Below are 9,435 nucleotides of genomic sequence, written 5' to 3' on the forward strand. Positions count from 1 at the left end.
ACAAAGAAATGCAGGGGTCTCAGCGAAACAATTCCCGGGACTCAGACAACAATGCTCAGGACGGCGGGTTGGTTTCTGAATTCTATAGGGGCTCTTTTGTAAAGCTATCGGCCGAAGGGGTATCACGAAATCCCTGTCGTTAGATCATAAGCCGAGCACCAGATTAGGTTCAATCCGCCCAACATCTCGATCGCCAGATCAAAACCTAACGGTCCGGATTTAAAGTTTCTGTGATTGACCCCGGCTCGTTTGATCCGATTGGATGGACCAGAATCCTCGCGGACCGCATGGATAAGCTAGGCGCAATTGTAGCCGTTCACGTGACAATCAATGGCCACCGCCTATCCCCTTCCCCCCGGCAAACGTGACGGTGGCGCCGCCTAGATCCCGCGGCGGAGGACGCAGCACCGCCCATCGGCCCGGCCATCCCGCGCGCCCACACCCACATGGGTAGGTACCACTCAAAAAAACCCAGGCCAAACCCAATTGTGGCATCAATTCTAGCTACGGAACCGTGACAAGCACTCGCCACGGAGCAGAGCGGCCCGCGGCAGCGCTAAAATCCCCGGCGAGCAATTCCCGCTGCGCCACTGCCCGATTACCCCGCCCAGACGGTGCACCAACATGAGTAGTACAAGGTGAGCCGGCAGGGGTAGGTATTACCGTAGTTTACCGGGAAGAATCTCCAATCCACGCTGGGGTGGATGTTGTGGTGGAGTCGCGCGCTAGTGGGGATTTCGGTGGCGCAAGCTGCCACGGCTCCAACCGTAACCCAATCGCCACCCCGTAGTCAAGTGGCTACGATCTTCGGCACACCAGAAGGGCGATTCAATGACGAGCGCACCGATTTCCCCCCTTCTCTCTCTCTCGGTCCGTGTTTGCCCAAACAAGCGAAATGCCTAACGACAGCACCCGATTATCTATTGGAGGGTTGGGGCGACGTGGAGGGTATGGGTCTTATACCCGGCGAAGTGGGCGAGGGTGGTTGAGGGCTGGCTGTTAGCGTTGGCGAGGTCCGCGGCGAGAGCTCTAGGTTATTAGCGAGGAAGAAGGCGATCCTGACGGTGCAGGGCTGAAAGGGAAATGTGCCCTTGGGCAATTTCTATTATGTTTTGGTGATTAAGTGTCCAACATATTTAATTGAGTTCTTATGTGCTAAATAAAGAGAGAAGTGCAAATCAAAGAGAAGGTATGTTTCTAGACTTAGTAGTTGGCTTTTGTATACTAATGTATTTGTCTAAATGTTAGAAATAGAGAAAAGAAGAAAAGAAAGAATTGGCTGTGAGCAGCCAAATCTCAGCTCAGTCTGGCACACCAGACTGTCCGGTGGTGCACCGGACAGTGTCCGGTGCGCCAGGCTGGACTCCGGTGAACAGGTCGCTCTTGGGAAAAGTATGGCGGCGTACGGCTATAATTCACCAGACTGTCCGGTGGTGCACCGGACTGTCCGGTGAGCCAACGGTCGCTAGCGCAACGATCGGTCGTGCAATCCGCGGGCAACGTGTGGCCCGCGCCAACAGTTGGCAGGGGGCATCGGACTGTCCGGTGTGCACCGGACAATGTCCGGTGCGCCAACCGGCCCAGAGCTACAACGGTTGTCTACGCCAGAAAAGGAAGGAGATCAGCACCGGACCGTCTACAGTGACTGTCCGGTGGCGCACCGGACTGTCCGGTGCGCCACTCGACAGAAGGCAAGGATAGCCTTCCTTGTTGATCTTCAATGGCTCCTAGCTGCCTTGGGGCTATAAAAGGGACCCCTAGGCGCATGGAGGAGCTACCCCAAGCTTACAAGAAACATTCTAAGACTCCAATACTCCAACTTCACGCGTTCAATTCTCTGAGATAGTGACTTGAGCTCCATTTGAGTTGTGAACTCCGTGCGTTGTGTTTTGAGCTCGAGTTGTGACTTGTGTGCGTGATTATGCTGTGGATTTGAGTCTTGTGTGTGTTGCTCTCCCCTCCCATACTTCTGTGCTTCTTTCGTGATCATCATTGTAAGGGCGAGAGGCTCCAAGCTGTGGAGATTCCTCGCAAATGGGAGAAAGACTAAGAAAGGAAAAACCGTGGTATTCAAGTTGATAATCGGATCACTTGAAAGGGGTTGAGTGCAACCCTCGTCCATTGGGACGCCACGATGTGGAAGTAGGCAAGTGTTACTTGGCCGAACCACGGGATAAAATCGTGTGTCTCTTGTGTGCTTTCTCTTTGATTGTTTGTGTTCACAAGAGCTCGTTTCAAGCTACTTAGCTGTTCTAACTTTCATAACTAAGTTTTGTGGCTATTAGTGTTGAATTTTACAGGATCACCTATTCACCCCCCCCCCTCTAGGTGCTCTCAATTGGTATCGGAGCCGTTCTCTTCACATAAGGGACTAATCGCCCGAAGAGATGGATCCTAAGGGAAAGGGGATGGTGGTCAACGACAAGGAGAAGGAGTCCATCTTCAATGAGCCAAGAGATGACAAGCCCACTGACTCTGGCTCAAGTCACAAGAAGAAGGACGGGAAGAAGAAGAGGTGCATCAAGAAGATCATTTACTACGATAGCGATGCCTCCTCTTCTTCACCAAGAGACGACGACGACGATGACTCGTCTAAAAAGAAACCGGTTAATCAAAACTATTTATTTGATTATTCTCGTATTCCATTCAATTCTAATGCTCATTTGCTATCAATTCCACTTGGTAAACCTCCACATTTTGATGGAGAAGACTACTTTTTTGGAGTCACAAAATGCGTAGTCACTTATTTTCTCTCCATCCTAGTATTTGGGAGATAGTTGAAAATGGAATGCATTTTGATAGTACGGATAACCCTGTGTTTATTAATGAGCAAATTCATAAGAATGCACAAGCTACCACTGTTTTGCTAGCATCTTTGTGCAGGGATGAGTACAACAAGGTGAGCGGCTTGGACAACGCCAAGCAAATCTGAGACACCCTCAAGATATCTCATGAGGGAAACGACGCCACCATGATCACCAAAATGGAGTTGGTGGAAGGCAAGCTGGGAAGGTTCGCGATGATCAGGGGAGAGGAGCCAACACAAACATACAACAGGCTCAAGACCCTGGTTAACAAGATTAGAAGCTATGGAAGCACAAGATGGACGGACCACGATGTCGTCCGACTAATGCTCAGGTCCTTTACAGTTATTGATCCCCATCATGTAAATCTTATCCGTGAAAATCCTAGGTATACAAAGATGACACCCGAGGAGATACTCGGAAAATTTGTAAGTGGGCGGATGATGGTCAAAGAGGCAAGGTATGTAGATGACGCCTTAAACGGCCCACTGCCTGTCTACGAGCCACAGCCCGTTGCTCTCAAAGCAACAAGCAGCAAGGAGGCGCTACCAAGCAAGGTAGCTCAAGTGGAGGCCGCCGGTCTCAACGAAGATGAGATGGCGCTTATCATAAAGTGCTTCAAGACCGCACTTAAAGGACGAAAGGAGTACCCCCAACAAGAACAAAACAAGGGGAAAGCGCTCCTGCTTCAAATGCGGTAAGACTGGTCACTTTATAGCAAATTGTCCCGATAATGATAGTGACCAGGGACAAGAAAAGAGCGGGAAGAAGGAGAAGAAAAAGAGCTACAGGAAGGCAAAGGGAGAGGCACACCTTGGAAAGGAATGGGACTCGGACTGCTCTTCTTGCGACTCCGACGATGAAGGACTCGCTGCCTCGGCCTTCAACAAGTCTTCTCTCTGCCCCAACGAACGCCACACTTGCCTCATGGCCAAGGAGAAGAAGGTAAGTGTTCGAGATACCCCTAAGTACACTACTTCTAGCGATGATGATTCTGGTGATGATGAAGTAGATTATACTGATTTATTTAAGGGTTTAGATAGAGCTAAAGTAGATAAAATCAATGAATTAATTGATGCTTTAAATGAGAAGGATAGATTGTTAGAGAAAACAAGAGAATATCTTATATGAGGAGCATGATAAATTTGTTAGTGTGCAAAAATCTCTTGCCTTAGAGATTAAGAGGAATGAAATGCTATCTTTTGAGTTATCTGCTTGCCATGAAACTGTATCTAGTTTAAAGAGTTTAAATAATGATTTAAATGCTAAGCTAGAGGAAGCTAATAAATCTAGTTCATGTGTAGAGCATGCTAGTATTTGTAATAGATGTAAGGACTTTGATGTTAATGCTTGTAATGAACATCTCATTGCTATTACAAAATTGAATGATGAAGTGGCAAGTCTTAATGCTCAACTTAAGACTTGCAAAAATGATTTTGATAAATTGAAATTTGCTAGTGATGCCTACACAATTGGTAGACACCCTTCCATTAAGGATGGACTTGGTTTTCGAAAGGAAACCAAGAACTTAACAAGCCAAAAGGCTCCTGTTCTCAACAAGGAGAAAGGGAAGGCTCCTATGGCTAGTAGTTTTCAAAAGTGTCATGCCTACATGTATGATAGAAAATATTCTAGGAATGCTCATAGGAATTATGATCATAATGCTTTTGATTCACATGCTATGTTTGCCTCCAGCTCTACTTTTGTGCATGGTAGAAGTAGGCCTAGGAAAAATCATGTTGTGCATCATATGCCTAGGAGAGTATGTAATGAGCCTTCTACCATTTACCATGCTTGCAATACTTCATTTGCTCTTATGTAAGAATGAAAAAGTAGTTGCTAGAAAGTTGGGATCCAAATGCAAGGGAGACAAGACTTGTATTTGGGTTCCAAAGGCTATTGTGACTAACCTTGTAGGACCCAACAAGAGTTGGGTACCTAAAACCCAAGTGTAAATTGCCTTGCAGGTTTATGCATCTGGGGGCTCAAGCTGGATTATCGATAGCGGATGCAGAAACCACATGACAGGGGAGAAGAAGATGTTCACCTCCTACATCAAGAAAAAGGATTCCTAGGATTCGATCATCTTTGGAGATGGGAACCAAGGCAAGGTTAAAGGATTGGGAAAGATAGCCATTTCATCCGAGCATTCTATGTCCAATGTGTTCTTAGTTGAATCGCTCGGGTACAACTTATTGTCTGTGAGTCAATTATGTAATATGGGCTATAATTGTCTATTTACCAATATAGATATATCTGTCTTTAGAAGGAGTGATGGTTCATTAGCGTTTAAGGGTGTACTAGACGACAAACTCTACTTAGTTGATTTTTCGAAAGAGGAGGCCGATCTAGATGCATGCTTAATATCTAAGACTAGTATGGGCTGGCTATGGCATCGCCGTCTAGCACATGTTGGGATGAAGAACCTTCATAAACTTCTAAAGGGAGAACATGTGTTAGGACTAACCAATGTATGTGAGAGCACCTAGAGGGGGGGGTGAATAGGTGATTCTGTAAAACTTAAGCTTATAGCCACAAAAACTTGTTAAGTGTTAGCACAATAAATGCCAAGTGGCTAGAAAGGAGTCTCAACAAAACACAATACCACAAGAGATCAATCACAGAGATGACACAGTGGTTTATCCCGTGGTTCGGCCAAGACCAACGCTTGCCTACTCCACGTTGTGGCGTCCCAACGGACGAGGGTTGCAATCAACCCCTCTCAAGCGGCCCAAAGACCCACTTGAATACCACAGTGTTTTGCTTGCTTTTTCTCAATCCCGTTTGCGAGGAATCTCCACAACTTGGAGCCTCTCGCCCTTACAATTGAAGTTCACAAAGAACACAGAGCAAAGGGGGAATGAGCAACGCACACAAGACTTCAAAAGATCAGAGCAACAACACGCACACAAGTCGCAACAAGAGCTCGCAACACAACTCAAAGAGTTCGCAACTCAACAAGAGCTCTAGATGCTATCACAATGAAACGAATGCGTGAGATCGATGTCTTGGTGCTTAGGAATGTTGTAGGAATGCTTGGTGTACTCCTCCATGCGCCTAGGGGTCCCTTTTATAGCCCCAAGGCAGCTAGGAGCCGTTGAGAACAAATCTGGAAGGCCATCCTTGCCTTCTGTCATCGGACGCACCGGACAGTCCGGTGCACACCGGACAGTGTCCGGTGCCCGATTCCTTTCCTTAAATGGCGAAGCCGACAGTTGCAGATCTGGGAGCCGTTGGCGCACCGGACATGTCCGGTGCACACCGGACAGTCCGGTGCCCCCTTCCGACCATTGGCTTGGCCACGTGTCGCGCGCAGAATCCGCGGCCGACCGTTGGCCCGGCCGACCGTTGGCTCACCGGACAGTCCGGTGCACACCGGACAGTCCGGTGAATTTTAGTCGTACGCCGTCGGCAAATTCCCGAGAGCGGCCTCTTCAGCCGAGGCAGCCTGGCGCACCGGACACTGTCCGGTGCACCACCGGACACTGTCCGGTGCACCACCGGACAGTCCGGTGCTCCAGACCGAAGCAGCCTTCTGACTGTACACAGCCAACTTTTTCTTTTCTTTTTCTTCCTGTTTCCAATACTTAGACAAGTATATTAGTACACAAAACCAATGTACTAAGACTTAGAAACATACCTTTGCTCTTGATTTGCACTTTGTTCATCTATGAGCATCGATTCACATTTAAGCACTTGTGTTGACACTCAATCACCAAAATACTTAGAAATGGCCCAAGGGCACATTTCCCTTTCAATCTCCCCCTTTTTGGTGATTTATGCCAACACAACATAAAGCAACTAGAACAAGTGCAAAATTTCTTCAAATAAAAACTCAAATTCATTTTGATTCAATTTGGCATATTTGGATCATCCTTTGCCACCACTTGGTTTGTTTTTTGCAAATCAACCACAAAATCTTATCTCTAAGTCAAATCCACTTGTAGAGACATAAAGAGAGGTTTTCCAAAGAAAATTGATTCATGATTCAAAAACTCCCCCTATTTCCCATAATCAACACTTCTCCCCACAAGAGGCCAACTTTTGACAAGAGAAATAATAAAAGAGTTTTGTCAACACAAAACGCTCTATTCTACTATTTTCAAAATCTCTCAAGTGGTAGCTGATCCATTTTTCACTTTGGCCTTTATTTTCTCCCCCTTTGGCATCAAGCACCAAAACGGGATCAATCTTGGCCCCTTAACCTCATTGCCTCACCAAAATCTTCAATTAAGAGCAAATAGGCAATAAGAGTATAGAGATGAACTTGGAATAAGTTACCCTCTCATCGGAGTGCAGTGGAAGTCTTGCATGGTCCAAGTTCACCTTTTCCCTTTCAATCCTCCTTTGAGACTAAATCATCAACTCAAGCACATGGTTAGTCTCAAAGGGTCAAGTTGTAACACATCTCCCCCTAAACATGTGCATCACTTTGCAACGGACTTGTGAGGTCCAGGGAGTGTTTGTACAACTTGAGCACCATAATAAGCAACAAAATGCAGAAAGGAACATGATCAAAAGCATAAATACAAGTATGCTACAATTCAATCCAAGTTCCGCGAATCTAAGACATTTAGCTCACTACGCAACCTGCAAAAGGTCTTCTCATCTAGAGGCTTGGTAAAGATATCGGCTAGCTGGTTCTCGGTGCTAACATGAAACACTTCGATATCTCCCTTTTGCTGGTGGTCTCTCAAAAAGTGATGCCGGATGTCTATGTGCTTTGTGCGGCTGTGCTCAACAGGATTTTCCGCCATGCGGATAGCACTCTCATTATCACATAGGAGTGGGACTTTGCTCAGATTGTAGCCAAAGTCCCGGAGGGTTTGCCTCATCCAAAGCAGTTGCGCGCAACACTGTCCTGCGGCAACGTACTCGGCCTCAGCGGTGGATAGGGCAACGGAAGTTTGTTTCTTAGAGTTCCATGACACCAGGGACCTTCCTAAGAATTGGCACGTCCCCGATGTACTCTTCCTATCGACCTTACATCCAGCATAGTCGGAGTCTGAGTATCCAACTAAGTCAAAGGTAGACCCCTTTGGATACCAGAGCCCGAAGCAAGGCGTAGCAACTAAATATCTCAGAATTCGCTTCACCGCCACTAAGTGACACTCCTTAGGATCGGATTGAAATCTAGCACACATGCATACACTAAGCATAATATCCGGTCTACTAGCACATAAGTAAAGCAAAGAACCTATCATGGACCGGTATGCTTTTTGATCAACGGACTTACCTCCTTTGTTGAGGTCGGTGTGTCCGTCGGTCCCCATCGGAGTCTTTGCGGGCTTGGCGTCCTTCATCCCAAACCGCTTCAGCAAGTCTTGCGTGTACTTTGTTTGGGAGATGAAGGTGCCGTCCTTGAGTTGCTTCACTTGGAACCCAAGGAAGTAGTTCAACTCGCCCATCATCGACATCTCGAATTTCTGCGTCATCACCCTGCTAAACTCTTCACAAGACTTTTGATTAGTAGAACCAAATATTATGTCATCGACATAAATTTGGCACACAAACAAATCACCATCACATGTCTTAGTGAACAAAGTTGGATCGGCTTTCCCAACTTTGAAAGCATTAACAAGTAGAAAGTCTCTAAGGCATTCATACCATGCTCTTGGGGCTTGCTTAAGTCCATAGAGCGCCTTAGAGAGCTTACACACGTGGTCGGGGTACCGTTCATCCTCGAAGCCTGGGGGTTGCTCCACGTACACCTCCTCCTTGATTGGCCCGTTGAGGAAAGCGCTCTTCACATCCATTTGGAACAACCTGAAAGAATGGTGAGCGGCATATGCTAGCAGAATACGAATTGATTCTAGCCTAGCCACAGGAGCAAATGTCTCCTCAAAGTCCAAACCTGCGACTTGGGCATAACCTTTTGCCACAAGTCGAGCCTTGTTCCTCGTCACCACCCCGTGCTCGTCCTGTTTGTTGCGGAACACCCACTTGGTTCCCACAACATTTTGCTTGGGACGAGGCACCAGTGTCCAAACTTCATTGCGCTTGAAGTTGTTGAGTTCCTCCTGCATGGCCAACACCCAGTCCGAATCTAGCAAGGCCTCCTCTACCCTGAAAGGCTCAATAGAAGAGACAAAGGAGTAATGCTCACAAAAATTAACTAATCGAGATCGAGTAGTTACTCCCTTGCTAATGTCACCCAAAATTTGGTCGACGGGATGATCCCTTAGAATCACCGCTCGAACTTGGGTTGGAGGTGCCGGTTGCGTTTCTTCCTCCATTACTTGATCATCTTGTGCTCCCCCTTGATCACACGCCTCCTTTTGATGAACCTGTTCATCGTCTTGAGTTGGGGGATTCACCGTTGTTGAGGAAGAAGGTTGATCACGTTCATCTTGTTCCTGTGGCCGCACTTCTCCAATCGCCATGGTTCGTATAGCGGCTGTCGGAACATCTTCTTCATCTACATCATCACAATCAATAACTTGCTCTCTTGGAGAGCCATTAGTCTCATCAAATACAACGTCGCTAGAGACTTCAACCAAACCCGATGATTTGTTGAAGACTCTATACGCCTTTGTATTTGAGTCATAACCTAACAAAAACCCTTCTACAGCTTTTGGAGCAAATTTAGAATTTCTACCTTTCTTCACTAGAATGTAGCATTTGCTTCCAA

The sequence above is a fragment of the Zea mays genome, chromosome 4 (genome assembly GCF_902167145.1).
Source record: "Zea mays cultivar B73 chromosome 4, Zm-B73-REFERENCE-NAM-5.0, whole genome shotgun sequence".
NCBI classification, from domain to species: Eukaryota; Viridiplantae; Streptophyta; class Magnoliopsida; order Poales; family Poaceae; genus Zea; species Zea mays.